At 51.3% G+C, this 18,726-nt stretch overlaps 1 protein-coding gene and 1 long non-coding RNA gene across 8 annotated transcripts in view; one reads left to right on the top strand and one right to left on the bottom strand.

Annotated features, from left to right (window-relative positions):
- The window catches only part of RBFOX3 (RNA binding fox-1 homolog 3), a 521,374-nt gene that overhangs the window by 367,179 nt on the left and 135,469 nt on the right, over nucleotides 1-18,726 (top strand). For 5 of the 7 annotated variants that reach the window (XM_033182481.1, XM_033182479.1, XM_033182472.1 and 2 more), the window contains one exon: nucleotides 9,539-9,578. The exons of the other annotated variants lie outside the window; for them this stretch is intronic. The gene's annotated coding sequence lies outside the window, so the exon portion shown is untranslated. The remainder of the gene's footprint in view (nucleotides 1-9,538; nucleotides 9,579-18,726) is intronic. 7 annotated transcript variants of the gene reach the window in all.
- On the bottom strand, nucleotides 5,325-7,582 carry LOC117066788. Its single transcript, XR_004430506.1, has 3 exons — nucleotides 7,493-7,582; nucleotides 5,732-5,872; nucleotides 5,325-5,385 (listed from the first exon to the last, which is right to left on the bottom strand). It is a non-coding gene; the product is annotated as an uncharacterized LOC117066788 (long non-coding RNA).

Genomic DNA, 18,726 nt, shown 5'->3' with positions numbered 1-18,726 from the left:
GGAGTTTCCATCTCTCCAAGAGATGTTGGATGGGTCTTGAGATCTCACCACCACGCCTGTGAACATAGCCAGGCTGGCTCTCCATACTTGGGAGCAGGGGGACAGGAGCAGCACACAGCAGTCAAGTGGGGACTGGATGGCCATCTGGACACCATCATTACCGAACTCTGTCTCAGCTGAGTGTTGGAGGGAATGTGGCGTGCAGCGCCAGCTCTGGGGAGAGCAGCTCAGAAAGGGACTCCACTTCCCTTCACAGTAGAAGAAAGAACAGCCCACTCAGTGTAATCAGATACCAGCACAGGGAAGTGACCAAGAAGTCCGGGAGCCCAAAGGTGTGCATGGCCCCCTGTCCGTGAGCAGTTGGGGGCGGGGACTGTTCCTCCACAGCAGTGTGCCCTGTGCCCGACTGCAAGGCAGGGAGGGAAGGAGGTACACAGCCCCCCCGTGGCATCAGGGAAAACTTGGAGAATGACCTGAGGCAGGGTCGTTTCAGCTTGTGTCCATCTAATTCTATAGATGGTTTTCCATTGTCATAGCCACATAAAATCAGACAGAAGCACGTCAGCAGACAGAAGTCAAGGTCAGACAATGGAAGACAGAGAGGGCAGGAAAATGAGGCAGTGGGGCTTTTAGATACAACCAGCAAGGTTGAGCCACAATTTTCTTTTTTTTTCTGACTTGCTCGTGGCTGAAGCAAAATGGGAAATGGGGCCATTGACATGATTCTCATTGTCTTAAAAAATGGATTAAAATCCAAATGTCCGCCTGGCATGGTGGCTCATGTCTGGAATTCCAGCACTTTGGGAGGCCGAGGTGGGCGGATCATTTGAGGTCAGGAGTTCAAGACCAGCCTGAGCAACATGGTGAAACCCTGTCTCTACTAAAATACAATAATTAGCCAGGAATGGTGGTGTGCACCTGTAATCCCAGCTACTCTTACTAGGGAGGCTGAGGCAGGAGAATCGCTTGAACCTAGGAGGTGGAGGTTGCAATGAGCTGAGATCACGCCACTGCACTCCAGCCTGGGCGACAGAGCGAGATGTCTCAAAAAAAAATCCAAATGTTCATCCGCAGACGAATGGATAAACAAAATGTGATGTATCCGTATAGTGGAATATCACTTAGCCTCACAGAGGACTGAAATTCTGACCCAGGCTGCAACAGGGATGAACCTTGAGGACATTATGCTGAGTGAAATGGCCGGGCACAAAAGGACAAATACCGTCTGATTCCACGTAAATGAGGGTCCCTGGAATAGGCCGAGTCATTGAGATAGAAAGTAGAATGGGGGGTGCCAGGGGCAGAAGGGGGGAGTGGAGAGTGGGTGTTTAACGGGGACAGAGCTTTGGTTTGGAGAGATGAAGAAGTCCTGGAGATGTGTGATGGGAGTGGAGATGTGTGGTGGGAGTGGAGATGAGCGGTGGGAGTGGGGGTGGGCGGTGGGAGTGGGGGTGGGCGGTGGGAGTGGGGACGGGCAGTGGGAGTGGAGACGGGCTATGGGAGTGGGGGTAGGTGGTGGGAGTAGAAGTGGGTGGTGGGGGGTGAGTGGTGGGAATGGGTGAATAGTGTGAGGTGCTTCATGCCACTGAACTGTGCACCTAAAGATGGTTAAAATGGTACATTTTATGTTATGGGCGTTTACCACAGAAAATTCAAACAAAACAAAAAAGTAGCTTCCAAATACATGTCAAAGGAACAACCATTTTCCTGGGGTCCTTTGGTCTGAACAGTCTTTCTCAGAGTCCGATTGTGTGAGGCTACCGTGGCATGTGTCGTCAATGCCTCTCAGGGGTGGGCCAGGGAGTTCCGTTCAGCCCACAGGTGTGCGCTAAGTTCTCATGCAAAGCCAGCACTTTCCCCACGCCCTCCCACCTGAGGGCAGCCAGGTGCCTGCTGACCTCATCCCACCAGACAGAACCTCTAATATATCACCCAAGCAATTAACTGTGGTCGAGTCCGCAGTCCCAAATGGCACCCCTGGGCAAAGGTACATGGGCCTTGCAAAGCCCCCACAGCTGGAAGAGTCAACTGGCCACGGAAGGTTTGGGCTGATGTTGGGCGTTGAGGCTGCACACGTGCTGGGGTGGGAGGCAGGTTGGAGTTAGACCCGGCAATGAGCAAAAGGAGCACAGTGGGTTTGCTGCTGGGGCCACGTTGCTTTGCCCCCTGCTCACTCTGACGCTCCAGGCTTTACCCGGGAGTGCTCAGCCTGAGCAGAATAATCAGCTCTAAGCACAAGCTTGTGGTCAGGTGGGTCTCGACGCAAACTCCAGCTGCAGCCGCTACCAGCTGTGGCATTTAGGGCAAGCTGCTTCGCTTCCCCAAGCTTCACATTTGATTCTGGAAACTAGAAGTGATCGTACTGCCTGCCCCCTGGGGTGGTTGTAAAGCTGAAATGACATCATCAATGGCATAACCCCAGAAAAGCACAGTCCCCAGCAGGTAGCCTGGCACGCATTCAGCAAGCACTAGGCGTGCATGCTGCTGTCACAGGGCCCACAGCAGTGTCCACGCAGGCAGAGGGGGAGTAAGGCCCCACTGGAGCAGAGCTAAAGGCCTAGAGTGCCTGGAAGGACCTTGAAGGTGGGACTCCAGGCAGGTTGCTGGGGAGCCCTGTCCAGGCTTCCTGGGAGAGGAGGCCAAACTGCTCTGAGCACAGCATGTGACCCCAACCCCTTCCCTGCTGCCCTGTGGAGGCCCAGTAAGGGGATGGCCCTTCCCATGGGCCTAAGTATGGGCTGTGTGCTCAAAATCCAAAGCCACTCCAGTGGCCACTGTGATGGCCAGAACCTGCCAGAACTCCCCGGTCTCGCTAACAATGGCTCAGAGCCATAAGCTGGGTCCCCTCCCCTGCCCTCTCCTGCCCTGTGCTCCCTTCCCCTTCCCTCCCCTCTCCTTTTCTTTCCCCTCCTTTCCTCTCTAAAGGCAAATTTCTATTCAGAAGAAGGAGGAAAACATCACATTAAATAGATGTGGCTCTCCTGCTCTGATCACCATCATCACAAGCCAGGTTTAAGCCTCCACAGTTGATTTTTTATTTATAAAATTGCACCCCTCACCTCCAGTTCCCCTTAGGGAAAGAGCACAAACAGATCGTTTCAGAACATCCAAAGTAACACAACAAGAGAGTGGTGCACAGGGAGTTTCTCAAAGCTGCCTCGAGGACCCTCCACACGGCCTGCCCCCAACCCCGGGGCTCCTCAAGTAGCACCCCCTTCACCAGTAGCAGCAGCACGCTGGGAACCAGAGCTCCCGAGGTCTTTCCTGGCACCAGTGCCTCTGCTGCAGGAATAAATCTACTCTGACCATAAACTAGGTCCAAGCACCGTCACTGCACATTTAGGAAAACACGGAAGAAGAATAGAGTGAATATGTGGAAACTGTGCTGGACTGAATATCGGTCACTCCTCAAAATTCCTATATGGAAGCCCTAACCCCCCAAGCGATAGTATCTGGAGATGGGGCCTTTGGGAGGTGATTAGGGTTAGATGAGGTCATAAGGGAGGGTCCCTTTGCAATGGGATTAGTGCCCTTACAAGAACAGACGCCAGGGAGCCTGCTTTCACGCTGTCTCCTTGCCACGTGAAGACGCAGTGAGAAGGCGTCTGTCTACAAGCCAGGACAAGAGCCCTCACCAGCACCCAACCACGCTGCTCCCTAATCACAGACTTCCAGCCTCCAGAACTGCAAGAAACACATTTCTGTTGTTTAAGCCGGCAGCCTATGGTATTATCATGGCAGCCAAAGTGACAAAAACCATCTCCCTGCTTCAGGCAATCAAGCTTCCTCCCGCACAAACAGCTCCATGTGGTCATAGTCATCTTCCTCAGCACCGTCCACATCAATATCAGTTAGGTGTGCTCCCCTAAACCCTGGCACTCGGACAGGCCCCATTTTTCCCTGCCCCTCTTCCCAGCCTGAATCCCATCTGCGGCTGATTCAGTTGTTCTTGTCAGTGGAGTTAAGAAGAGGTGCAGGTGTCCCAGAATGATGGAATCTCCACATATCACCTGCCGAGAAGCGCAGGATGGCGTTACACAGAGGGCTCAAACTTAAAGTGAAACAGGCCGAGTGCCGTGGTTCACACCTGTAGCCCCAACACATTGGAAGGCCGAAGTGGGAGGATCACTTGAGGCCAGGAGTTCAAGACCAAGCTGGGCAACATGCTGAGATCCCCCCCAAATCTCTACCAAAAAAAAATAAGAGAGAGAAAGAGAGAGAGATCCAGCCAGCCAGGCATGTTGGTGCATGCCTGTAGTCTCAGCTACTTGGGAGGCTGAGGCAAGAAGGTGACTTGAGCCCTGGAGATCGAGGCTGCAGTGAGCTATGATTGTGCCACTGCACTCCAGCCTGGGCAACAGAGCAAGATCCTGCTCAAAAAAATTTTTTTAATTGAGAAATTTAAGAAGTAAAGTGAAACCAACCAGGAAAAACATCAGAGCATCCCCTTTCTCATTGGAATCAAGGGTAAGAATGTATCCCTAGGGCCGGGCACGGTGCTCACGCCTGTAATCCCACCACTTTGGGAGGCCGAGGCAGATGGATCGTGAGGTCAGGAGATAGAGACCATGGGTGAAACCCCGTCTCTACTAAAAATACAAAAAATTAGCTGGGCGCGATGGCAGGCGCCTGTAGTCCCAGCTACTCGAGAGGCTGAGGCAGGAGAATGGCATGAGACCGGGAGGCGGAGCTTGCAGTGAGCCGAGATCACACCATTGCACTCCAGCCTGGGTGACAGAGCGAGACTCCGTCTCAAAAAAAAAAAGAAGAAGAAGAAGAAGAATGTGTCCCTAATGGGGCTGACTTGAGGTCAATGATATATATTCAGTGCCTGACACAGTAGATGTTCAACAAACAAGAAACGTGATGGCCACTGCTAATACATTGACTTTATCAAAGAGCTGGGGACACATCCATGCAGAAATCCATGTTCCGCTTGCTCTGTGCCTTTCTAGACCTTCCCCGTAATCAAGTAACTCGCACCTAACTGGGGAGAGAAGGGACGTATATGTGACGGCAAAGCTGAGGGGCCACCGATGAGTGGGAGTGGTCTGATTTCGACATGAGGGTTTTTTCCCAGCCAGTTGTCTTGCATGATCCACTAACGATAAGTTGTACTAAGGGACACGTCTGCTTTTCATTTCAAGGGCCACATAAGCAAGCCCCAGTTTAATTTCTGAAGAATGAGATGTTTTATGGACAGAAGACAGCTAGGGTTAAAGGCTTTGGGAGGTGGGAGACTTCCATTGTTTGGACGGAGTCGATAAAGACAGAATCATGTGTCCTTGAGGAGAACTGCAGGGAGAAGCCCACAAGGACCTTGTCTTTGGAGGGACTGGTGCGAAGGTGGGAGGTTGAGCTGTGAGCCAGGTGGAATCAAGGGGCCTAAAGGAGAGACAGGACAGAAGGGAAAACACGAGAAAAGGCCTCTCCGGGTGGATAAATGCACATCCATGGCTGGGGTTCCCCAAGAGCAAATATTACTCTCAAAGGATCCAATCCCATGCTTCAAAACAGGGGTCCAGCTCTGACCTCTGGAGGCAAACGCTTACCTGTTACAAGGCCATTCCACTGTTCATTCATAAACATCCTTTCCTTTCCATGCCTCTGGTCCATGGGGGCCCCACACCAGTGTCTGGGGACACTGGAACCTCTAAGATATGGCCTCTGCCCATGGGGGTGTCACAGTCTAGTGGGAAGGCAGACCACGGGCTCCACATTGGACGCTCACCCTCTGGGAGTGTGGAGACAATCTGAGCCTGGCAGGCGGTTCTTGCTCTGTCTGGGCCTTGCTGAAGGGCGTGACTGCACGTGCACTTGGGGAAGTCGGCACCACTGTGCTGATCCCTGTGTTCCTCCATGAACCGTGAACCTGATTCACGGAGGCAAACATTACCATAATTGATTATCCCGCTGAGTGGCTGAGAGCAGTGTTTGCTAACAGTGAGGCTGAGAATCAGCTCCGTGTTTCATGACCCTGGGAGCACGCCCGTGGGATGTCATCCGAAAGGCCCGTGGAGTGGGAATGAACCCTGGGGCCTCCCTCCTTCCGCCACCCCCAGGATTGGGTAGGTGGGGCAGGGACCAGAGACATAGAAAATGCTGGGAATACAGAAGAAGATGGGGAGCCGGCATTCATCTCAGAAACACAAAGCCAGGCGCCATCCCAGGGATGGGCAGCCAGGCCACCACAGAAGTGGGCCGCTCCGCACAGAGACCACCTTCCTTTCCATGCGCAAGGGCCTCCCGGGAGGTGCAGGGAATTTCATGACCCTGGAGGTTCTGTGAAAGGATGGAGGACGAAGCTGGGCTTGGGGAGCTCCTGGCCCAAAGAGCCAGGAAAACAGGTTGGACCCTGTGGTTGAGGCATCAGGCTCGACTGGCTCTTTGACCCTCCCTCTAGTACTGGAGCTTTCAAAAATGAGGACTCTTTGGTGATTGAAATGGGGCCCAGCCTCTGGGCCTCCAGATGCCACTGCAACCCTGGGTTCACACAGTGCAGATAGGACGTATTTCACCTTGACCAAATAAAAACACTCATAAGTGTGTGACACATTTAAGAGAACTCGAGGGATGCCAGCAATCTCTCAGGAGAGAAGGGTTGGCAGAGGCAGGGAAGCTGGGTGGATGGGGTGGGGTGAACAGGGTGCTCTGCCAGCTCCCATCTGGGCTGATGTGGCCCAAAGACTGGGAATTCCAGAGCTGAAAGGTGTTATTGTGCTGGGAGGAAATCTAAGGACTTGGGCACAGAGCCTGGGCCAATAGAGGAGAAAGGACAGAAGACACAGAGGTGTTCGGGAAGAGAGGTGAAGCCCTGAATCCTTGGCTTAGTCCTGCTTCACCTTCTCAGCCCACGGGCCCGAGCCTGCCTCCAGCAGAGCCATAGACATACTCTTCCAAGGCTCCGGACCTGGCTCCAGATCCACATGCCTGGCTGTGTGTTTGTTCAGTGGGGCTGGATTCAATGGAACCAAATTGTATTGAATTGGAAAAAGAACTCACTTCAGGAAAAGAAATCACCAATAAGAAAATCCAGCTGGGTGCGGTGGCTCACACCGTAATCCCAGCACTCTGGGAGGGCAAGGCAGGTGGATCGCCTCAGGTCAGGTGTTCAAGACCAGCCTGACCAACATGGTAAAACCCCATCTCTACTAAAAATACAAAAAATAGCCAGGCATGGTGGCGCATGCCTGTAATCCCAGCTGCTTCGGAGGCTGAGGCAGGAGAATTGCTTGAACCAGAGAGGCGGAGGTTGCAGTGAGCTGAGATCGCACCATTGCACTCCAGCCCGGGCAACAGAGCGATTCTCCGTCTCAAAAAAAGAAAAAATCCCCCAAATTAACGAAGGCAGCAGTTGATGCAAGCCGCTTAGATGACGCATTTCCTTTCGAAGTGACTCTCCCTCACTGGCAGTGCCTTCCAATCACACCTGCCCTTCTCAGCGTCACTTTGTGAGCTGTGTGTGGAAACGGCTCCATGGGCCAGAAGTTACCTTTGCCATTTTACTGGGGAGGAGAACAGGGACTCCACAGAGCTACCTTGGAAATGGCCTGCCCAGTACCCAGTTCAAGTTCAGCTGTTCCATGGCCCATAGCCCTCCCTGATGCAGCTGGGAGGGGCCCGCCTATGATGTACCCAATACCGCCATTGTGATCTGCACAAACCCAGCAGGGAAGCCAGGCCCTATGCAGTTCCGTGTTCTGTGGCCACATTCATGCTCGCCTCCCGCAGGGTCGGGTACTCCTTTCCACCTGCGGGTGAGACAGGCAGCTCGGGTAACCTGCTCTGGGGGACAGGCCGGCGGACCCAGTTACTGTGGTCACAGTCGCTTCGCCAGCTGGGGCCTTGGTTTCTTTATCTGAAGAATGAGAAGAGTAAGAAGTGTGCCTGCCTGCTAGAGCTGTTGGGAGGGCTCAGTGAAGCAAGGTACAGGAAACACCTGGCTCATAAACCATGCAAACGAAACGACCGTGGTTACCTTTTTACAGTGATATGGATGAGGACAGTGGTGGTGATTTTTCTAGATCCGAAGAAAGAGGCCCAGTCTGACCGTCTTTCAATTCCAGAAGCTTTTCACTTGCTTTTAGTTTTTACACTAAGTTTTAAAAAAATACACACACACACACACATATGCACGGGAGGCCGGGGGCAGGGAGTGGCGTCTTAACAGCTATGGATGTTCTTTTTGGAGTGACGAAAAGGTTCAGGCATCAGAGAGCAGTGGTGATTGACAGCAGTGTGAATGTACTCAATACCACTGAATTGTACATTCGGAAATGGTTAAAATTGCACATTTTATGTTATGTGCATTTTACAATTTAAAAATGTGCAAGTCATGTACACAGAAAATTATGAAACATTACTAAAACAAAGGAAGAACATCTAAGTTTGTTTAAAGCACACTGTACACATACCCCTTTGTTCCTAAACTCCTCAATGACCTACTAAGTAAGAAAAGGAAGGTGTCCAGGCACGCGTGTGAAGTCCCAGGCCCTGGGGAGCTAGCTTTGTGACTTAGGCAGGAGCGGATACCCTGGCCCCGGGCCCTGGATCATAAAGTGAGTGAGTGGTGGTCCTTGCCAGTCTGTCCATATCACTGAGCCGTTCCTGCTGCTGGTAGGTGCACCTGACTCACAGTAACACACAACGATTGCCTCTAGAATTATGTGTTTGATGGGATTTAGAACTTGCTAAATGACTTTTCCTTAATAACATAAAATGAACATGCAGGCCGAGGCGGGTGGATTGCCTGAGCTCAGGAGGTCGAGGCCACCCTGGGTAACATGGTGAGACCCCGTCTCTACTAAAAATACAAAAAATTAGCTGGGCTTGGTGGCACACATCTGTACTCCCAGCTAGTCGGGCGGCTGAGGCACAAGAATCGCTCGAACCTGGGAGGCAGAGGTTGCAGTGAGCCAAGATCACACCATTGCACTCCAGACTGGGCGACAGAGCGAGACTCCGTCTCCAGAAACAAATTAAATACATACATAAAATGAATGTGCATGCCATGACTGCACTCAAAGCGACAGCGACCCCCGCCCTACACCTGGAGGAGGAAGCAAATTCCCACAGCAAATCCCTGCAGCGCGGCAGAGGAAACCCAGCGTGAAACAAAATGTCACCATCAACAAGCCACAAGGCCTGCGTTTGTGGACAACCTCAAACCAGGTGGTAGGGTGCTAGGAGAAGAGGAAAGGGATTGCTTGGAGTTTGAGGCAACGGAAAGAAAGAGAGGGGGAAAGAAAGGAACATCCAGAGTAACAGAGAAAATGAGTCTGAAACCTCTGGGTGGCCGGTCCACCATGCCTGTTGTGCTTTATCTCTGCCTGTTATCTAAAGGCTGCCTCCCAGCCATGCTTGAGATGCGGATGCAGCCAGAGGTGAACCCGGGCAGGTTTCCTCGGACTCCCAGGGAGAGGATGCTTCCACCTCCAGACTTCCCTAGTCGATGAGCAAATAGCATCGCCAGCAACCAGATGTATGATGACAACATTGATTGTGATTCTCTCTCCTTTCTCTCTTTTTCTTTTCTTAGAGAGCCCAGAGTGCCTCGGGGAAAATTGGCTGAATAAAAGGTATAAAGATTTCTCTATTTTTCCTGAATAGTTTTTGACAGATATGAGCATGTTGAACATCTTGGGAGCTGCTGATAATGAAAGCCCGGAGTTTCTGGGATTTCCCAGCCACTGGAGGGAGGAAGAGTTTGGGGGCTGAGGAGGGAAAGCTTGGCGCCGTTAAGCACCTCTGTGTCATCTTCTCTCTTGTCCCCCCGTGGGCGAGCCCAAAATGTGCTGGGGAGAGCAGGACTGGGGGCCAGAGGGGCTAAAGGGGAAATGGATAAATGGGGTAAGGATGGAGGACGATTGTTTTTAGGCAATTCTGGCTGGCCTGAGAAGCCGTGTCGCTGCCTTCCTGATCCTTTCCCTCCCCCAACCCCAAGGTCCCCCACCCTAGCTGCTCCGTGCATGGCCACCCATCCCTCAGGCAGTCCCAGCTCGCTGGTCCAGGGTGGTCCGACTCACCTCCATGGCCTGGTCTCCTTGGGGAAAGGGGCTTCAGATATCGGCTCAGTTCCCAGTGTTGACCCTTGCTGGGGGACTGGCTGCTATGGCCTGAGCCCATTGGTTCATTGCTCCGTACCTCCAACCCCATTACCCACCTGTGGCTGACCCCCTCCACGGATTCACTTGCAGAGTTTTACTCTAGGGAGATTATTACACAAGTACGATGCTTCTGGAGTTTCGATGGGGTTAAGTCCTGATAAACCCATCATAAGGTGAAAATATTGTAAGTCAAAAATGCATTTAATGGACCGGCCGTGGTGGCTCATGCTTGTATTCCCAGTACTTTGGGAGGCCAAGGTGGGCAGATCACCTGAGGTCAGGAGTTCAAGACCAGCCTGGCCAACATGGTGAAACCCCATCTCTACAAAACATACAAAAATTAGCCAGGCATGGCGGCGGGCATCTGTAGTCCGAGCTGAGGCGGGAGAATCGCTTGAACCCGAGAGGCGGAGGTTGCATGAGCTAAGATCACACCACTGCACTCCAGCCTGGTCAACAGAGCAAGACTCCGTCTCAAAAAAAAAAAAAAAAAAAAAAAAGCATTTAATACCCCTAAAAAACCCAACGAACATAAAGTCGAAAAATTCTAAGTCAATTGTAAGTCAAACCTTCGTAAGTTGGAGATCATGTGTAATGTGTATTTATTGAGAACAAAATTAGAAAATGCAGACTTGCCAGAATTTGCAGCCCTCCGCCCTCAGGGGGCCTCTCTTCTGCTAGGTCCTGGGCCTTGGGTGGTGTGTGTACAAGGCCAGCACAGCGTTTTTCAAAAACCAGGACCTGAAAGTAGATTCGTCCGGGTTAAAGAAGTATGAAGTCTTCTTCAGCTAAAACTAGAAAAGTTGGGCACTCTTTTTCGTACTGCATTTGCCCTAAGCCCACCCTTGGCTCAGAAGTGGGCACTGACCAAATGCCCTGGAGCTAGACCTGACATTAGAGCTAGACTTGAGCCAGGTGCTTCCGTCCTAGAAGCCGGTCACCTCGGAGCCACTCAGGGCTGCGGGCAGAGGCAGCTCGGGCTCTGCTCCCCGCTTTCCGGCTTTCCAGCCGGCTTTCCAGCAGGAAGAGGACAAAGAGAGCCCAGGGGGTCCCCTTCACAGGGCCTCGGGCTTCCCACAGTGGGCCGTGTGTAACAGGGTTCCCCCTACCGAGTGGGCGCCCGGTCTGTCAAGGTTAGATGCAGTTTTCCGTGGGAGGAGAGAGGAATGCCGCCGGGTGCTGGCCTCACGGGCGCCCCCAAGTGTTCACCACGAGTAGGGCAGCAGCCTTCACACAGCCTCCTCCTGAGATGCCACGGCTGTAAACTGAATCTATTTTACAGGGAAGCATCGGAAGGAGCCCCCGGTGAGTCGTTTGTAGAATAAAGAACCCATTTGTGGGGCCAGGCGCGGTGGCTCACGCCTGTAATCCCAACACTTTGGGAGGCCAAGGCGGGCATGTCACCTGAGGTCAGGAATTCAAGACCAGCCTGGCCGATGTAGTGGAACTCCATCTCTACTAAAAATACAAACCTTAGCCGGGCATGGTGACAGGCACCTATAATCCCACCTACTCGGGAGGCTGAGGCACGAGAATCGCTTGAACCTGGGAGGCAGAGGTTGCAATGAGCCGAGATTGTACCACTGCACTCCAGCCTGGGCAACAGAGCGAGACTCCGTCTAAAAAAAAAAAAATCCATTTGTACTCTAAGTATTGATGCGGTCATTTGCCTGGCCCCGTAAACTTGGATGTTTTCTAAATAGCTTTATTGAAGTACAATGGGGGTATGATAAACTTCACATCGAGTGTGCAATTTGATAAGCTTTGATATATATGTATACCCATGGCACCATCACCACCATCAAGATAATGGTTGTGTTCATCACCCACAACCATTACATTGTGCCCCTTTGTAATCTCTTCCTCACACCCCACCCAATCCTCTCTTCCAAGGCAAGTACTGACTCTGCTTCTTGTCGCTGTAGAATATTTATATTTTCTGGAGTTTTATGTAAATAGAATCGTAGCATCCGTCTTCCTTTTCTGCTTGCCTTCCTCCACTCATCATAGTTATTCGGAGGCTCTTCTCTGATGTTGCACATAGAAATACTTTTTTCCTTGTTCTGGCCAAGTAGTATTCCATGCGGGGACTGAGCTACAAAGCGCTGACTCATTCACTCCTTGAAGGACATATGGGCTGTTTCTAGTCTGGGGCTGTTACAGATACAGCTGCTGTGAATATGTGTGCGCAAGTCTGTGCATGGACATATTCTTTCTTTTCTCTTGGGTGAAATGGCTGGATCTCAAGGTAAGTGTATTTTAACGCCCTAAATAAGTGCCAAACAGTTTTCCAAAGTGGTTGCACGACTTCATGTTCCCACCAGCCGTGGGTGAGAATTGCAGTTCTTCAGCCTCCTCAACCTTGGTGGTGTCAGTCTTCATAACTGCAGCCATTCGACTAGGTGTGTCGTGGTAGCTCGCTGTGGTTTTAATCTGTATTTCCCTAGTGACTAATGATGTTGAGAATCTATTCATGTGGTTATTTGGCATTTATTATGTCTTCTTTGCTAAAATGTAAAGAGATTTTTTTCTCCTATGCTTTCTTCTAGATGTTCTGTAGTTTCAGGTTTTATATTTGGTTCCACGATGTATCTCAAATTAGCTTCTGTGCATGGGGCAAGCTATGGATTGAAGTTTATTTTTCTCCATATGAATGTCCAATGATTCCACTATTACTTGTTAAAAACATCATCCTTTCCCCCATTGAATTGTCCCTGCAGTCTTATCAAAAATCAGTTGTCATGATTTCTGGTTTTGATATTCTGTTTCTTGGATCTCTTGGCCTGTCTTGATGCCAGTCCTACCACAGCTATTATAGTGATTGTTATGGCTTCCTAGTAAGTCTTGAAACCAGTTAATCTTCCCGTCCTTTGTCCTTCTTTTTCAAAATTGTATTGGCTCTTCATTTCTATATGAATTTTAGAATTAGTGTGAATTTCTAAGAAAAAAATAATGCCTGCTGGGATTTTGATCGGGATTGAACTGAATCTATAAGTCAGTTTGAGGGATTGATATGCCAGTATCACCTCGAATTATAATCCTCATGTGTCACGGGCAGGGCCAGGTAGAGGTAATTGGACCATGGGGGTGGTTTTCCCCATGCTGTTCTCATGATAATGGGTGAGTCTCACGCGACCTGATGGTTTTATGAGTGTCCGGTATTTCCCCGCTTGCACTCATTCTGTCTCCTGCCGCCCTGTGAAGAGGTGTCTTCCACCATGATTGTAAGTTTCCTGAGGCCTCCCCAGCCATGTGGAACTGTGAGTCAACTAACCTCTTTCCTTTATAAATTACTCCATCTTGGGTATTTCTTCATAGCAGCGTGAGAACGGACTAATACAGCACTCATTGACATCTTAACAATACTGGGCCTTCTGACTCATAAACAAGGTATTTCTCTCCATTTATTTAGAACTTCTTTAATTTCATCAATGGTTTATGGTTTTCAGTGTATGGATTTTGCACATCTCTTCTTAGATGTATGCCAATGTCATTCATATTTCAATGCTTCTTAAAATGGTATTTTTCTTTCAATTTCTGATTGATTGTTGCTAGCGCATAGAAATAAAATAGATTTTTTGTACATTGATCTTGTGTCCTGCAGCCTTGCTAAATCCATTTACTAGTTTTAGTAGATTTTGTGTCAATTCCGTCAGATTTTCTGTATAAATGATAATGTTAACAAAGGCAATTTTCTTTTACAATAAATACAGCCCCAATGTGCCCAGGGCTGTATTTATTCTAGGTCTGATTGTTCCTGCTACTAAGGCAAGACTCCGCATGCTCTACCCAGTGCCCCATGAACAGTAAAGAGTTCCTGTTCCAGTCCGACTAGTGAGGACTGAGCTACTCCAGGCCCTGTAAGGGTGCTGAGTGCTGTGTCCTTCATCCCTCCGGGGGGTTCTCGCCTCAGCCTTGGGTGGTTTCCTCCAAAGCTTGTGCTGATCGGTACTCAGCTGAGTGCTCAGTGGGACCCTCTGAGTATCTGTAGAGCTCTTTCTCTGTCCAGCTGTCTTCTGCCCATTGCTCTGTCTTATAACTCCAGCCACCTTGGCTCCCCACCTCTCAGCTCTGTCTCCTCAACTCAGGAACTACACCAGGCTTGACCTGGGGTCCCTGCACCATGGCCTGAAAACTTCCTCAAGACAGTCAGCTGAAACGACCATGCAGCTCCTATATGACCATCACTGGGGGATCACTGTCCTTCACTGTATCTTGTCCAGTGTCTCGGAAACTAGTCTTCAGCTTGTTGTTATTGTTCTAGGAGGCAGACACATCAGTCCCCATTTCTCCATCTTGACCAGAAGCAGAACTGTTTTCTTCTTTACACCAAAGCTGTCTCTGCAGTAACTGCCCAGCTGCTGGAACAAACCCAGGAACATACACAGGCTGGGCCTGGCCCTTGTCCCCAGTCCCCTGCAGGGTGGAAGGAGATGAGCTGCAGGACTGTCAGAGCACTCGTGGGCCTGGGACACACAGTCCTAGTGTAGAGACAGACACCTTTGCTTGCCATGCCTTGAGAACAGCCTCCTCTCCTCAATGACGAGGGCTCTGCAGGAGCTAGAACTTAGCTCTGGAAAGGCTTAGCAAGAAGACTGCTTCACAGCGTTTCTTCTCAGGAACATTTTGATTGTAAATAAGGAGAGCCTGGCGCCATGGCTCACGCCTATAATCCCAGCACTTTGGGAGGCCGAGGCAGGCGGATCATGAGGTCAGGAGATCGAGACCAGCCTGGCCAACATGGTGAAACCCTGTCTCTACTAAAAAAACAAAAAATTAGCCAGGCGTGGTGGCACATGCCTGTCGTCCCAGCTACTCAGGAGGCTGAAGCAGGAGGATTGCTTGAACCCAGGAGGCCGCAGTTGCAGTGATCCAAGATCACACCACTGCACTCCAGCCTGGGTGACAAAGCGAGACTCCATCTCAAAAATAAATAAATAAATAAGGAGAGAACATGAGAGAAAAACAGTGCCTCCAAGCCTCTCAAAGACTGAGTGGTAAGGAACACGAGAAAACTGGGGAGAAGGGAACCTAGAGGCCACCAGCAACCCAACCAGCCTCATCATCACTGCGTGTCACCATGCCTCTGGACTGCACACTCCTTGCCCCCGGGGACAATAGCTGAGGAGGACCCATGAGAGGCTGAGCCTATTTGGTCTTAAATCATGGTCCCTGCACGTGCCTCAGCTGAGTCAGACACACCCAATCCTTTATCTGGGCACAGCATCTCCAGCTGATAAGGAGCTTGAACGCAGGTCATCACAAGTGACATCTGCCATCCCATGTCATCCTTACAACAGGCCTGTTCAGAAGGCAGGAGCAATGCTGGTGTCCCCATTCTACAGATGAGGAAACTGAAGCTTAGGATGGGTCAGTTATTTGCCCAGGCCCACGTTAGAAGTGGCCAAGGCAAGACCACAGCCCTGGTTGTTTCTTTTCACACTGAGAATTTGCCTGGAGAAGTCAAGCCTCCCTGTAGGAGGCTGTGGATTTCACAGGCTTGGATTTCTGAGCCCATTCCCACCCACACCTCCTCATGCCGCCCCAAAGGAGCTCTCTGACCAGTAGGAGACACAGAGGACTCCACCCTTCTTGGCCCACATGAGCTCTCCTGTCTTTTTTTTTTTTTTTTTTTGAGACGGAGTCTCGCTCTGTCGCCCAGGCTGGAGTGCAGTGGCTGGATCTCAGCTCACTGCAAGCTCTGCCTCCTGGGTTCCCGCCATTCTCCTGCCTCAGCCTCCCGAGTAGCTGGGACTACAGGCGCCCGCCACCTCGCCCGGCTAGTTTTTTGTATTTTTAGTAGAGACGGGGTTTCACCGTGTTAGCCAGGATGGTCTCGATCTCCTGACCTCGTGATCCGCCCGCCTCGGCCTCCCAAAGTGCTGGGATTACAGGCTTGAGCCACCGCGCCCGGCCTTTTTTTTTTTTTTTTTTTTTAAGATGGAGTCTTGCTCTGTCACCCAGGCTGGAGTGTAGTGGCACCATCTCGGCTCACTGCAACCTCCATCTCCCAGGTTCAAGCGATTCTCCTGCTTCAGCCTCTTGAGTAGTTGGGATTACAGATGTGCACCACCACACTTGGCTAATTTTTTTTGTATTTTTAGTAGAGATGGGGTTTCGCCATGTTGGTCAGGCTGGTGTCAAACTCCTGACCTCAAGTGATCCATCCACCTCGGCCTCCCAAAGTGCTGGGATTACAGGTGTGAGCCACCACGCCCAGCCCTGTCCTTTGTCCTTTTTTTTTTTTTTTTGAGACAGAGTCTCATTCACACTGTCACCCAGGCTGGAGTGCAATGGCACAGTCTTGGCTCACTGCAACCTCCACCTACCATGCTTGAGCCATTCTCCTGCCTCAGCCTCCCAAGTAGCTGCGATTGCAGGCATATGCCACCATGCCTGGCTAATTTTTTTTGTATTTTTAGTAGAGATGGGGTTTCACCATACTGGCCAGGCTGGTCTTGAACTCCTGACCTCAAGTGATCTGCCCGCCTCGGCCTCCCAACATGCCAGGATTACAGGCATGAGCCGCTGTGCCTGGCCCTCTCCTGTCCTTTGAGAGAACATTTCCACTGTCAGAGTTGCTAGCTGCCTAGCTTCATGGGACCGCAAGGCTCCTGCCTCATCAGAGTGTTTTGTAGGGAGTCAGGTGGCAGGAGCGCTTGGTATGCGCACATATGTGTTTGGACTAGTGCATCAGTTAGGCTACTGTGATGGGGAAATAAAGAGCAATGCCCCAGAATGTTGACCACAAAGGGTTAACCCAAACTCACAGCCATTCCTGACTCTGAGAAGGCCAAAGCCGCTTTGCTCCACATCCGGGATGCAGCGCGGGCACTGCTTGTTGGCAAATCAGCTCCCAAATGCTCAAGTTCTGCATCATGGAACCTGAAGGCGGTCCCTGGTGTCTCCCTCGGCTTTCTGGATGTATCCAGTTGGGTGGTTTTGTGCTACCCATGAAAGAAGCAGGACATTAAACATTTGAGATAGGATTGGAGGACAACGGAAAGAAATTTCTGTGTGTGTGTGTGTGTGTGTGTGTGTGTGTGTGTGTAAAGTATAAAAACCCCAAGTCTGTGTTTTCCCCAGAGTATTAATTACAGCTGGAGAGGAGGCTTGTCCAGGCATGTTCCGCTTGGGCAGAGTAATTTCTCCCTGGTTTTTGGGGAGCACAAGGCGTCACGGTGCAGAGAGCAGGACACACACCTCTCTCTCAGGCTTCATGGCTGCCCCGCCTGCTCCGGAGTGGACAGCTTTGCCAAGGCACAAGCCAGAGGGAACGCAGAGAGCCCATGGATAGTGCCAGGGAGGATAGGCAAGATAGTGAGGTCTTGACACAATCCCACTTAAGACAGAACAGGCGACGAGAGAGGCCTGTGAGCAGCTTAGAAGGAGGAGCAGGCCAGGCTCCCTCCTACGGAGGAAGGGCAGGGAAGACATGCGTCCCCGTCCAGCCTGGCTGCCCACACCTGGGTCCTTCTGACCCTACAGGCCTTACATTGATGCTGATTGCAGGGCCCCTGGTCGCTCCAGGGGATCCATAGGGGGAGGTCCACAAAGAAGGCGGGTTTTATCGCTGTTGGTGGCTAAAAAGTTTTGGTACCTATCTGCTCCCCACTAAGCAAAGTGGAGGTCCCTGTAATGTGATGGTTACAATTCAGGACCTCACTAGCCTTGGCATTACCAGCTCAGGAGGAAAAACCAACATGGTCCCAAGCACACCTTCCCTGCCCCTGGATTTCTCCCACCCTTACCTGGATACTGAGGCCACCTGCCTGCATCCCTTGGGCTGGTCAGGGTCTTCCTGGGCACTTTGCTTTTTGCCTCTTGGCCATCACATGTGCTCCAGTCATAAGCCATGGAACAGTGAGTAACCTCCGCCAGTCAGCCTCCCCACGCCACCACCCCCCAGCCAACCATGAGCAGGGCCCTGCGCTGAATCCTTCTCTATGGCAGACTCCCCCAGTGGCATGAGAGACCTGCTCATCTCATGTGCAGTGAGCACACATGACATGCTTGAGATGCAACAAGGAGCCAAACAAAGCCCCTGCCCTGGGCGAGCTGATGCTCAAACAATACTAACCCCCTGCTAGGGGTGGGCTGGACATCTGACATCCATGGAGGCACCTCCGTCTGGTCTATGGGATTGAAGGACACCAGCCCGGGAGGAAAAGGGAAAACCACTCCCAAGCTTAGGCCCAACCTGCCTCCGTGGATGTTCCCTGGCTCGCGACTTCACTGGATCTCTCAGGACTTACTTTTTCCCTCCTCTGCTGGAATTAACACACAGCAGAGTGTTAAACAGAGTCTCTGGGGACTCAACACACAGTACTGGTGGTCTCGGCCAAAACCAGCAAGAAGTCTCCATGGTTCCTTTGCTGGGTGTCCAGCCTGCCAACTGGCTGGCACTTGCAGATGAGTTAGAGGAAGAGGGAAGGAGAGAGGGAGGAGACTCGGGAGTGAGAAAGGGGAGCGAGACGGGGTTGGAGGCACTGCAGCCTTCTGCTGCTTCTGCACATCCTCCACGCAGGCCAGAGCACGAGGTCACTGCCCAGAATGCTGAGTGGGTTCCCCCAGGCCTGGCAGGTCCCAGAGCCTCCTGAGCAACTTGGCAGAGCTGGAG

Source organism: Trachypithecus francoisi, unplaced genomic scaffold, assembly GCF_009764315.1.
Source record: "Trachypithecus francoisi isolate TF-2019V2 unplaced genomic scaffold, Tfra_2.0 Lachesis_group20, whole genome shotgun sequence".
NCBI classification, from domain to species: Eukaryota; Metazoa; Chordata; class Mammalia; order Primates; family Cercopithecidae; genus Trachypithecus; species Trachypithecus francoisi.
Note: the sequence above shows the minus strand (reverse complement) of the source record. Positions and strands in the feature narration are given on the sequence as shown.